The sequence below is a fragment of the Taudactylus pleione genome, unplaced genomic scaffold (assembly GCF_031769625.1).
Source record: "Taudactylus pleione unplaced genomic scaffold, aTauple2 ptg000757l, whole genome shotgun sequence".
NCBI lineage: Eukaryota > Metazoa > Chordata > Amphibia > Anura > Myobatrachidae > Taudactylus > Taudactylus pleione.
In genome coordinates, this window is record NW_028285159.1 from 5,199,221 (window position 1) to 5,213,245 (window position 14,025).

The 14,025-nt window shown below is 42.7% G+C and overlaps 1 protein-coding gene across 2 annotated transcripts in view; it reads left to right on the top strand.

The window, feature by feature from the left end:
• The window catches only part of LOC148477034 (ADAMTS-like protein 1), a 372,270-nt gene that overhangs the window by 250,778 nt on the left and 107,467 nt on the right, over positions 1-14,025 (top strand). The gene's annotated exons all lie outside the window — the stretch shown is intronic.

Consider the following 14,025-nt stretch of genomic DNA (forward strand, 5'->3'; position numbering starts at 1 on the left):
TTCTGAATTTGGAAAGCAACACATAAAGATATCTATAAGATACACACTAGTAGATGCTGTCACTTACCAAATGAAACATATATTTTTTTATTAGATTTATATTTGAAATATATAACTTTGTATTCTGGTTCCAATAACACTTATACTATCCACTCTCTGATAATCAATCACACATTTAAACAAGTCTATTAAAATATTGTAAACTATATTTAACACTCTGCAATTTGTTTTTGATTCAAATTAAAAAAAAAAAAAAAACATTATTCAGCAAATTTGACCCTGTGAAAACATTGGTTTAATAGGAGCAGGCTTTGGGTTGTGGTGTTTAAACAGTCATCCAGCATGCACAGAAATAGAAGACCACAGCAGCTCAATCACTCAGCGTGGGTTACTGTGTGAGAAGAATGTGTGAGATGTGTGAGGGGATGGGGAAAGCATATGAGAAATGGAAGCCAGATGGCTGAATACGAAGGAAATGCCAGACAATTTTTGCAGTTATATTCTTTGTAGTGTATGGTAAAAAATAATTTTCTTTTTCTTTTTATTGCACTGAGAATGTCAGAATTACATAATTAATAATCAGCAGGATGAACGTACGTTCACAGCAAGGCTCTATAGTGTGCGGCATAATCCCAGAATTTTACACATCACTAATGAATATGTCATTTATATTATGTACATTGATTTAATGGCACAAGTGAGTGAATCACATTTTCCAGTGCATGATGGGGATCATTTACACCCAGACATCACAGAGCAAACTGAGCTATTATGTGACATCATCCACTATTTTTCATGGCCTTTGCACCAACCTTTACATTGCTGCACCTGCTTTCCGATGACAAAATGGTGTCTTTTGCAAAGGATAATTGTTGCCCCACATATGGGTGTGCTGTTTGTTAATCTATTTAAAATGTTGTGCCAGATATTACAGGTACATAACCGTGGGCATTGTGGCTAGACTGATAGCTCTGGCTGCAAATTGGGTCTGTGTGACCTTTCTGAGGTGTTTGAGTGGGACGAACTAGATAGAAGCTGTTTGTCAATGGCCTTTCTGCTCAGACCCTTGTGCTACAGTCATTTTAAAGTGGTGAACAAAAATATGAATAACTTTAGTTGGTAGTGCAGTTTTAAGAATGATCAACAAGTGGAAATATGAATTCATGATGTGTGTGATGTGGCATTAGTTCACTCTTCTGAAATGTGCAGGGAGATATAATTTACTCCCAAAAAGCAACCAGGTCTTCTGGAAGTTGGGTGCGGATGTAACATGATAGTGCACTTGTGTAATCCAACCCCACCCACCTTAGTGAACACTGGGCCTGTTTCAGACCCGCTCGCGAGCACTGAGCGCTCGCAAGCGGGTCGATGTTGCCCAAGTGCGCATGCACACAACGGAGGCGGCTCCGTCATGCGCATGCGCGAGACCCGAATAACGACGGCCAAGCCGTCGTTATGGGTCTCGCACCAAAGGGGGCGTGCTGTCGATAGTGATTGACAGCACGCCCCCTTTGGTGGGCGTGCCGGGGGCGTGGCTTCCCAGACGGGGGCATTCCCATGGGAACGCCTACCGTCTGGGGCCGGCCCCACTGACATCACTAGTGATGTCAGTGGGAGTGCTTTTGGCATGTGATAGAGCCAAAAGTACTCCAGGGCTTGCTGCAGCGAGACCCTACCGCAAGGGTCTCGTCGCAAGCCCGATGGTCGGGATGGTCTTGATCATCGCGACCATCATTTTGGCCGCTCGCTATAGCTGTGGGTGACTGGGTGGTCACCCACAGCTATGCGAGCGGCCAGGAGGCCGCTCCAAAAAGTAGGAGGGACGGCCCTGATTAAGAGCGAGCGCTCTGTCAGAGCGTCCGGCTCTGAATCAGAGCCACTGTGTGCTGATAATGAATTGGCATCATTATATGTATTGTCTCGCACACTTAATGACACAAATGGCATCAGCAAGTCGTATTCGCCACTTCTCATACCTGTTCTCTGCATCTTATGCACGCATGGTGCTAGTGGGTTGCCAGCCCTACATCCTACATTTACTTTGCAAATTTTACACCTAAATTCAATGTTTTATATATAAATATAGGCATTTTAACTTTTACATTCCAAATATGCTACATAGAAAGACAAAAAATGTTTATGTACAATAATAATATATGCTCAGTGACCAGTTTATTATTAACACCTAGTACTGGGTGGGACCTTCCTTCTTTTCCCCAGAAACACCTGAATTCTGCATGGCATTGTTTCAGTGGGATGTACTCTGCATCGCAGCGTGCGGGATGCTGACGGTCTGAATACCAGCACCGAAATCCCGACAGGTCGGGATCCCGGCACCAGTATCCCAACCGTCGACATCCGAAGGTAAGTATCTGGGTGTTAGGGGGGAGGTTAGGGTTAGGGTGCGGTATTAGGATGAGAGTTAGGGTTAGACACCAGGGAGGAAGTGTTAGGATTAGGGTGCGGGGAGGGGGAGGTTAGGTTTAGACACTAGGGGGAGGGGGAGGTTAGGTTTAGGCACTGGGAAGGGGGTGTTAGTTTTAGGATGCAGGGAGGGGGAGGTTAGGGTTAGGCATCGGGGAGGGAAGGTTAGTATTAGAGAAGGGGTTAGGAAGGGGATTAGAAAAATACTTACCGCTCTTCTCTACTGGTGTCGGGATTCTGGCTGTCAGTATGCTGCTGTCTGTATTCTGACCAGTGGCATCCCGACAGCCGGGATTTCATACCCAACCCGATTCAGCAAGGAGCTGGAAACTTTCCTTAGAGGTCCTGGTCCATGTTGTCATTTTGGCATCACGCAGCTGGTCGTGTTCGTGGAACTAGCTTCAGATGGCATGTGCTTTGTGATATGGCGCATTATCCAGCTGGACATAGCTGGATACCCATTAGAAATTGGGTAGACTGTTTCCATAAAGGGATGCACATGGTCAGCAACATTATTCAGGTTGGCTGCTGCATTTATACAATTCTCAATAGATATTAAGAGGGTGATCCTCTGCCCACTGTAGCCTCAGCTTCCTGTTCTTAGCTGGCATGAGTGAATCTCTGTTTGGTCTTCTTTTATCCATTTAAAGATGCTCTTCTGGTTATTTGACTTACTTTCACCTTTCCTGTCGATCTTCCAGTTCAGCATTCTCCTCTGACCTCACTCAATTAACAAGAGTTTTGCCTACAGCATTGCAGCTGTTTTTGGTTAGCACACCATTCTCTGTAAAATATAGAGACCGTTGTGTAAAGTGAATCTCAGGAGATTAGCAGTTACTGAGATACTTGAACTAACAATCATTCTGCGGTCAAAGTCACATATATCACATTTCTTCCCAATTCTTGTATTTGATCTGAACAACAACCAAACCTCTTGACCCTGTACAGGTGTACCTCATAAAATGGCTACTGAGTGTATATAAAGTTAATAACACCTACAGTATGGTGGAGAATTAGTTATCAACACTGACCAATTATTTTACATTTGAGCCTATTAACATTGTAGATTTTTTCTTTCTTATATACAAAACTGGAGGTATTGAGGTGAACCGCGCTCATCCGGATTGTGGTTACGGGAGGGACAGTATGTGTGGGGAGTGCTGCACAGTCTACAGGCGTACCTAGTCCTTTTGGTTACTAATGCAATAATTGGGGGTTGGGTGCGCTCTTCCTGTGAAAGGGGGGGTTGGTGTGGTGATTGTGTTGATGGACCTTGTGTTGTGTGAAGAATGAAAGACAACAAATAGGGGGCCAAATTGTTTATTGAGAAGGCACAGTGCTGCTCCGATATGGTCCCAAAAGGAGGGGGGGGGAGATGGGGGGGAAGGGGGCAGTGGTGTGATGAAGGGGGGGATGTAGGGTGGACTGGCTCTGGGTGTGAAGGTAGGTGGACCCTTTCATGGGGCTTCTTGCCGTGCGGTTCTGGACCAGCATGTCTTCCCTGTTGTGTATGGCATACTTGCCTACTTTTGAAAAAGCATTTCATGGAAATTTTGAAAGCTACACCTATAAGCGCGCCATTATAATAAACGTGTAATGCAACATTTGAGAGGCGTGTCATAAGATTGCCTTACATCCAAATGTAAATGAGCCCCAAAGCTGCAGTTGTTGCTCCGTAAGATCTACTTGTTGCTGAAAACACACTGATTCACCATTGTGTCTTATAACCAATGAGAGAAATGCCATTTGAATGTATATATCTCTGATTTCTTTATTTCCAAGAATATATAACGGCTATATAATGGTGCTAATTCAGGGAGTCTCCCTGACAATCAGGGATAGTTGGCAAGTTTGGTGTATGGCCTCCAATGTGAGTGATTAAGCTTCTGTGTAAGCAGCCAGTTCCGCAACAGGTCTGCTACACTCCCATAATACACCCAGAAGACGGACAGTTTTTGCGTCTCAAAATAGCCTCCTCCTAGTCACCTCTCAAGTACACCAATTGCGTTTACAATACATTTCTTATATCGCTCGTGTTATCCGCAACTGCGCCTCGGAGCGTACACACAGGAACTCATGTGCTGTGCCATGGTTTAGGGATTTTTGCGCATGCACAATACTAACAAAATCACCAACTCTGTGAACATCTGCATTAGGTGTGACTCAAAATCAGGCCCATAGTTTTGTAACATGAAGGGGCTCATATATCGAGATATCAACCGCTTGTGTGAATAATCCCCCAAAAAATTAGGCAAAAAAATCTTACTGCGTACAGCTGTCTAAGATGCAACGTTTATTTTGCTCTGCTAGTATCCCCAAATCTCTGCATGTGGATTGTGTTCCACATACACTGGGAAGATTATTTTGTTTTACAGAAGTGTTTCCTATTCTCATATTTTTTCTTTTTATATTTTCATGGACTTTGCACAACTGAGCTCACAAATTTGCTTTGATTTACATTTTCAGTCAGTGAGACTGGATTTGCAGGGACAGAGCTTTCGTGCAAGTTCTATCCTACATGAGCTACAGTATTTGTTACATTCTTGTGATGTATTCAAATATCACAATGTGAATTTGGGCGAATTTATCACATCCCATCTGCATCTGAGATGTGGATTGTGATAAATATGCCCCTTAATATGGAATGGTATTGTATTGCGGCTGTATCAAATTCCGACAGCGGCTGGCCGAAGGGAGGAAATCCCGACAGTAGAGGTAAGTACAGCTAACCCTCCCCACTCCCCCCCCCCCCGTAATTTTTAAAACACAACCTGTGAGATGGCAGTAAGGAGCTGATTGGCTGGTAGCTTATCACTTTTCACTCTGTCTCCTAACACTGCTTAGTAAATAGTCCCCTTAGCCTATGATACAAATTCCATCAGAATAGGATTATATAATGCCCTTTTCTGCAGGGATAACTTCTAATTATGTATTCCCAGTGGGGCTACAAAGCATCTGCCGATACAGACAGCCTATCTTTAATTTGTAGAGGTTAGGTACGGGGTGCCGGTGCTCGGGGTCCTGGCGGTCAGAATCCCAACAGGGTTAGGATACAGACACCTGTCAGTAAGCATTCTACCCCTACCAATAAACCTAACCCTCCCCCCAGTGCCTAACCCTAACCCCAGCTGATATGTTCTGAATACAGTGTGATTTCTCCCTCAGCCAATGCCATAATTACATTTCATGACTCATTATTGAAGTAATATAATGTGGATTAAATGGTTTTGGCACTGGTGTAAGAAACGCAGCTTTAAATCAAGCTTTGTCTCTATTAGACATTTTGGTTGACTCTAGTTATAATCTTGTCTCACATTATTCAGCCATTTTGTCCTGTTTCACATTTAAATTGAAAAAACACATAATAACTTAGGTGTATTCGATCTTTATTATTCACATGAACAATCATTCCAGCCACCTGACTAAATAACCAGCTATTCAAACTTTATGAACCCTGTAATACAGTTAATTAGGTACTCATGGCATCTATGGTTTGAGGTTTCTGTGTGGCATTAATCATTATTTAATTTTGCAAATGTCTCTTACATTTTTTCAAGGCTACACAACACTGGAAGGTCACAAATCAGCATCAAGCTGAGCGTGACAACATTAATAAGTCACTGTGCACCATCTACATTTTTCAGCTAGAATCCTCTCTTTAATTGTTTTTCCAGTTGCCTTGTGAATTTTGTCTTATTATATTTTGGCTTCTTTGCACAGTGTTCTTACTGTTGTGAAAATCACATTTTGACAGCACTGCCGCCTCAGGCTCCATGTCCAGCCTCAAAGCTAACTAGTTCAACCACAATGCTGTCTCCATTGCAAAGTGCTTATTACTAAAAAAATGTCCATGATCATTTAACAATTTCAGGTCTGTTGTAGAACATGTCTAAAGTCTACATGATCAGCTAATGCCGACATGCATGTGTGTATATGTACAGATGCGCCCAAGTTCATTGTGGTTGATCGCGCCACAAATGTGGGAGCGCATCGCGCTATGCGCCACGTTACGCTATGGCACATCCCCGATCACGGGATTGCATCTCCAATCAACCCTATGGAGACGCAAATTTGTATCTCCGATTGCGGGAGTCCATCTCGCATGGCACGATTCGCTGCACTACGGGCAAGGATGAAGCTGGGCATAGCTGTATGTGTGTGTATATAATATATATAAATGAATTGATGCTAAACAATACTAAATCGATTTCTGTATTTCTAGGGCGTTTACTTCTATAGAATAAATATATATATATATATATATATAGTGTATATATATATATATATATATATATATATATGTATATACGCACACATCTCTCTCTCTCTCTCTCTCTCTCTCTTGTAAATTTACTAAGATTCGAGATGGTCCCGATTTTCAAAGTGTTTGCTGGTGAAGCAGAACGAGATATCTCTACCGAGTAACTCGTTTTGCAGGAGATTACTCACCCGAGATTGCAGTGTTTTGTCTCTGCATATCTCTCCCGAGCTAGCAGCCAGCACATATCAGTGAGACCCAAATGGGCTTAGCCAATGAGCGGTTCCTCTACGTGGGTCCCAGCCAATGAGCGGCCGCTAATGTTATCTGCCGCTAATTGGCCGGCGGATTGGGACTGAAGTCAACTCATTCCCACGAGCAGACATTAACGCAGTGTAACAAATGCAGAATGTTGTTACACTGTATCCGGGCCATGTATTGGATTTCTGCGGAGAAAATTGAGGGACATAAGGTGAGTATTGGATCTTTTTTTTACAGGTAATTCGATGGGATACTTTACGTTGATAAGGGGACATGAACATCTGGAAACAGGTGAGTATGTGTAAGTGTGTTTATGGATGCAATAAAGCTTTATTTTCACGGTGTGTTGTGTGTTTTATTAGCCATTTCTTTGCAGGTGAACTACAGGTACCAGTGGACCCTTAATACCCCACATGCTGGTACTTGTGGTTCTCCAAGTACCAGCATGCGGGGGAGGCTTGCTGGGACCTGTAGTTCCACTGTAAAGACAATGATGAAAAATCAAATTTTTACACTATACCTAACAATATCAAACCGCCACCCACCACTCAGGGGTGGCGGGGATAGCCCCAGGCTATCAGCCTAGGCCAGGGGTGCCCTCTGGCATCAGTCCCCCGTTAGAAAGGGTCCAGGGCTAGTTTTAAATATATACGGGGGAACCTCACGTCAATTTGTTTCACCGTATATTTAAAACCAGCTCTGGTTTACAGTGGAACCCTACACATTTTTTCCCTGTAAATTAAGAACCAAGACAGGCTGGCAAGCCCGAGGCTGGTTAGTCTTTTGGGGTGGGACCTCACGTCATTTTTTTTTTTACAAATGAAGCCTATTTTAACCATTTACAGAAAGAAACATACACAAATCACAATGATTTGTGTATGTTTCTGACCATCTCGCAGCTCAGGGGGTTGAGAGTTTGAAAAGTGATTTTGACAGAAAGTGTGCTCCTATCTCACCCGAGCTTGTCATCCCGATTTTTGGTAAATTTGAGAGATGTATGTTTTAGGTGAAAAGTACTTCCGATTTGGCCCGATGGTCATTTGATTCGAGATTGCTGTCTCACCTGAGTTTTATGAGGGAGATGAAAAGAATCTCTCTCTAACTCACCCGAATTTACCTTTAGTAAATTTGCAAGCAGGAAAAAAATCAGTAAATCACCCGAAATGGTCATCTCGACCTATCTCGAATCTTAGTAACTTTACCCCTCTCTCTCATAAAGTTCCCGTTTAGGGGTCTGCCTGTTCATTTGGGCTAATCTCTTGAACCACTGGATGGCTTATGACAGCGTTTTTACTATTATATACAGCATTGGTTGAGGAAGATTTGGATGTAAGAACCATTCATCTGTGACAAAAGGGAGCTGTGCAGTGACAATTTTAGTGAAGCAAAATCATAGAACAAAATCTTGCACCAAGCTGATCTATAGGAGCTGACCAGGGTGCTGAAACAGCAAGAGACAGTGAGAGCCAATCAGAGATAGCAATGTGCCCTGTTTCTTAGCAACACCCTAGAGAGGGGAGGGAGTCGGTAACATTAGCAGGGTCATGTCGGAGGCAGACAGAGAGTGAAAGACAGCCTCCAACAAACCCATGAAGATGCCCTGATGCAGTCACAGTAGCCAGGAAGGAGAAGGGGAGGCATAGCTATCTGGATTTTTTTTATTATTATTTATTTATTTTTTAATTCAATCAACAGAACACCAACAAATGATCTCCATTTGATGGAGGCAAACATCGGACTGTCACTGTCATATGGTAAAAACACTACCATCGGAACAATAACATTGATGGTTAGTAACCATTGGATTCCAATGTCCATACCTATGCTGAACCTCTAGGTGGATTTTGGACACCACTCCTCCACCGTGAAGTGTTCCCTCTCCAGCGTGATGTTTCCACTCAGCCACACGCCCTCGGTGAACAGGAGGCACCTCCCATGTAAGTCAGCGCTGTTCTTGGACCGGGACAAGGAAGCTCAACTGGAAGCCCATCAAATACAGGGTACATTGTGCAAAGAGAACATTGCTCATCGCCATGTTTAGCAGCTGGGGAAGGGTGCGCGTGGAGGCTGCGGAAATATGCACAGGTGTCCCAGTCCTGGGGACATGATGCTGATATTGCTTATGGTAGCTGCAATACAAATCTCTCCTCCATGATCCTCCTGCCCTTCCCAACACATCCCAGTGGCCGGGCCCCAGCCAGCTGCAGGTCAGCAGCAGAGGGGATTGTGGTGACATGGCGTAGGTTATGAGAATGAGATGCAGGGGGCTGTGGCAAGATGAAATTGCTCCTGGGGAAAGCCGGGGCAGTTCGCTAGTCTGTATGTATGTATGTGTGTGTGTGTGTATATATGTATGTATTTATGTATGTACAGTGTATATACAGTATATGTATATATATATATATATATATATATATATATATAGTTATGGATAGATACATACAAAAATGTATTGGCAGGCACTAAACATCAACCGTTAGTAGCAAATATATTGGTAGGCAGTCCTGCTCACCAACACCATGCAACTCGTGCTATGGTGTATTAGCACCAGTGTCCAGGATCTAATGGGGACTGCAGCTCCCTCCCGGGTCCCATGGGTCAAATATCTAATACAGGCAAACACAAAACAAAGAGGGGTGCTCCATAGTGCAATAAAAGTTTAATATACACTTAATTAAAAAGTAGTGATTACTGATCGAGATGTACTCATACCCAGTATAGAAACTCTGTCGGCTGATTACCACATGACATAATATAATAAAGTCAGGCAATCACCAACCGTCCTCCAGGGATACCTCCAGGGACAAACACCCCACGCTGAACACTGCAGCGGGAAGCTGCAGGGTGCCGATGCCACGGGGAGCCGAGGTGGCTGGGGAGACGCCAAGCAGAACGAGATCATGTCACTCAGGCCACGTCTAACGCGTTTCGTCAGATGACTTCCTCAGAGGGCTGGCTTGAGTGACTCTACGACACAGTAATAACATGGCGCTCGGCCAATGAGCCCATCCAGCTGGCGAGGTTACAGAAGTAAACAGTACACACCCACATGAGCGATATCAGTACATATATATAAAATATGTTTTTTTAATCCGAAACATATATAACTTAGACAGGTTGACAGGTGTGTGTACTGTGTGTATGTATATATGTATATATATATTATTTACATATTGTATTCAAATTTAAATATTTTTTGTAAGTTACTCACTTAATATAGCTGGTAAAATGCATGTATGTTATACTATTCTCTTAACTTACACAAAGAATATTAGAAAGAATGGACAAACTGAAACTGAGGGTGGCTTAGATTTACAGGGAACAATGAGAGAGGAGTATATTATACAGGGTGGAGGGAAAGATTGATTCAAATGTAGGTGAAGGGGTTGATGATAATTTACAGCATACTTGCCAAACTTTGCTGGGAAGCCTCAGAAAGACCCATCGAGGGGAGATCCAGTTAGGAAGGGTGAGGTTGTAAGGTTACTATTTGCATCATTGTAGTCCACCTGTGGCAATTTTGCTGTAGTTCATACAATTGGGTTATGGCCTGGGTGCAGGGCTGCAATGAAGTAATTTGAGGAATAATAGCATCATCACACCCTTTGCCACCCCACTTAACAGAAGATGTGGGAGATATGCGGGAGTGTAATCCACTATACTGGGAGCTGGGAGAACTCCCTCAAAGTCAGGTGTCTCCATGAAATTCCAGGAGAGTGGGAAACTGTGTTTGGAGTCTAAATGGTGTATTTATTATGTTCATTATGGTGGATCCCGATAATTGACATACTAACTCACCGCGAGCACCGGAGCAATTCATCATTGCTCCGATGCAGAGACAGCTGATCCAAAAATCAGATGTCTCTCCACAAGGTTTTTCACTGCTCCTTTCGGAGCAGTGACACTAGTGCGCATGCGTGACCGACACGTGAAGATGGCGAATGCATACTCTGAAAATCTTGTATTTTCAGAGCTTGATGAATTCCTGTGCCCATACTAGTGTACGGGGACAGCGGGTCACTCGAGCAGTGAGTCAAGGGCGCCTGCACGGCCTACAGGTCACGCATGCGCACAAAATCCACGACATCCGGCGGAAGAAGCCGAACAGGGGCGGAGGGTCCTGAAACGATCCCTCTTCGCAACCCAGGACTCTTTCCCATAGGGAAGAAGCAGATTGCAAGTCTCGAGCAGGAACAAACACCATCTGAAGGTGGTGAATGCTCCCGCAGTCAAGCCACAAAATATTGTATTTTCAGAGCTTGATGAACTAGTGTATGGGGACAGCGGGCCATTCTGGGAGAGAAAGGTAAGCAGGAGATATCTGCATAAATGTACATAAAGAGATATATGGTGGGGTATATGGCGCTGCTTGTCCAGGGATATAAAAAAGTTTCAAAGTATAGACTACGTTCCAGCAATAGAAAAAAATTTCATTACTCTGTTTTAATCACAGTCATGCATAGTGATTTTCATCCAATGATAAGGGCTTAATTAATTCACACTTGTTCCAATTTGCGATCTTCACCGGAATTAATCATGTGTTGTTAACTTGATATCTCAAAGAAAAAAGTGACGGTAATAGTGCAACACCATTGGACAAATGATAGAAATGTATTCATGTAATACACTCACATTTTTTGGAAAGAATAAAAGCATATAACCATATATAGTGGTATCCCTATAGGCACATTCAGCTTGCCAGTGTTCAGCGCCTACCCATCCAGATGGTAAAGGATTTTCCCGGAAACCAGAAATCCTAGATGGTATGGAGCAGCACCGGAACAGCAAAATGTCACAGAGAGGGATCTTTACATCTCAGCCGGTGATGAGATGTAAAGATCCCTCTCTGTGACATTCTGCTGTTCCAGTGCTCACGTTGTCTATACTTTGAAACTTTTTTATATCCCTGGACAAGGAGCGCCATACCCCACCATATATCTCTATATGTATATTTATATGTTTAGGAAGTGGTAAACATCCCCTTTTGGTGTCGGAGGCTGCTTTTTGTATGTTTTGCGCAATTTTGTGATTTATCTTGTCTATACCTCTTGATGAATGACCGGGACACTTAATTTCTACAATTGCAGGTGAAAATGTTAATTTTCACCTGCTTTTGTAGAAATTAAGTGATGACAAATAGACCCCAAAATGAGAAGAGAGCGGATAGTGGTCAAGAAATAAATGTAGGTGAATTGGAGGAACAAAATAACAGGCAGAAAAAATGTAGAGGAGCGTGGTGGTAAGTAAAGGATACATCGGGCTTCTAAACATACATACAAACAAATATACATACACGCAAGCTACAGAAAAGACAGGATAACTTGATCCTTCCCCTTAAAAATTGGGCAAAGGGAATTGTACTAGCAAAGTGTGTATAAGCAGTAACTCAATGCTTATCAATCTTACATCATTATGCAAAAAATAAATAAATATATATCTATATATTGTACTGTAAAAGATGTACTTTATTATATATTTTATGCAGTTAGTCTTATAGTGGTGCTAGCATATTCAAAAAGTAGAATTTTGTGCTAGGCAACTTGGAATGTTTTGAAAGTACAAAGTAATCTAAAGTCTGTTCTTTACTACTTCTTATGGGTTTTGCCAAGAGATATAAAATATTGAGTTGTACATTCAAGCTATGATCTGATCAGCTTCCATATCTGCAGAGTAACTGTAGAGTGTTAGAGTAAATAACATATGGCATTCCCAGTTAAATTGGTCAGTGTTCCCTGGTTTCTGCTTCCCCTTAGTGGAAGTCCAGAAACATTGTGCTGAAACACCTTCTCTGAGTGCTCTTCAGTTTCTTTAATATACAACTCCACAAATATTTTTTTGCTAACCTTGTTAAGGGGACTATTTATGAAGCAGCGATAGCCCCTTTCTTCAGAGAAAAAGCATAGTTTAATGCCACTAGCTAGCGTCCTCTCCCAGTGTTGTTAGCTATACTTGGCAAATGGGGAACCAGTGACGCCAGAGAGGCATCACTGGATTCCTTCAAAGTAAAATCACCATGTGCATAAATTAGCTGTGCGTGAGTGTGGCCCTTAGCGGAAACTCTTGCTGAAGGCACAATGTATCAACATAATGTAACATAATGGCTCTTAACACAGGGTCTAGAGTAATTTCAGCTTCTCTTTAGTGCGCATGGTTATTTTCCAGTCCACAGCTTGACTTTGTCCTGTGTGATCGCTCGCAGTCTCCCTTAGCTGCAGTATGATTGACATGCTACGGCATTTGAGGGGCGGCGATGACCAAGACCGTTGGACAAAACGGTCCTGGGACCATTAAGGGGATGAGCTCCTTCAGTCCCTGGATGTGATTAATGCTACATTCCAATGACCCTTAATTATTGCCGCAATAAGAAATTATAAATACCTTGGCCAATTCCTGATAATTAATAAATATGCCCCCTAGGGAGCGATTCAATTCAGCGCGACGCTGAATAGCACCCTGGAGTATCCCTCTTCGCTACCCGTGACTCCTTCCCTTAGGGAAGGATCGAGGTTGGAGAAAACGCCATCTGAAGATGTCGAATACTCCCGCAGTCTAGCTCCGAAAATATTGTACTTTCTGAGCTTGATGAATTTCTATCCCCATACTAGTGTAGGGGGACAGCGGGCGACATCAGGAAAGAAAGGTAAGCAGCATATATCTGTGATATCTCCTGCTTTACCTTTTGATGATTGCCCAAAAACTTAATTTCTACAAAAGCAGGTGAATTCGTTCATTTTGTATAAATTAAGTGATAATGAATAGACCCCTAAATCACACATTTACTAAAACTTAAAAAAAACAAATCAAAAAGTGTCTGTTAGTAAATGTGTGATTTAGCTCCAGAAACAACATTGATTTAGATTGATTTTAAATCTATTAAAATTGACCTTTAGTAAATATACCCCAAGGTCAGGAGAGTGAGTGTCCATGGCCATCACAGTGGCTGAGGGATGAAGAGACACATAGGAGGAGAGGTGCAGGGGATGTAAGCAAGTTTTCTGTAATGGCAGTGGTTGAAACATTTTGAAATGAACTTATCATGGCTGGATGCGAGTTTGGAACAAAGCAGTATTGCGTTCCAAAGT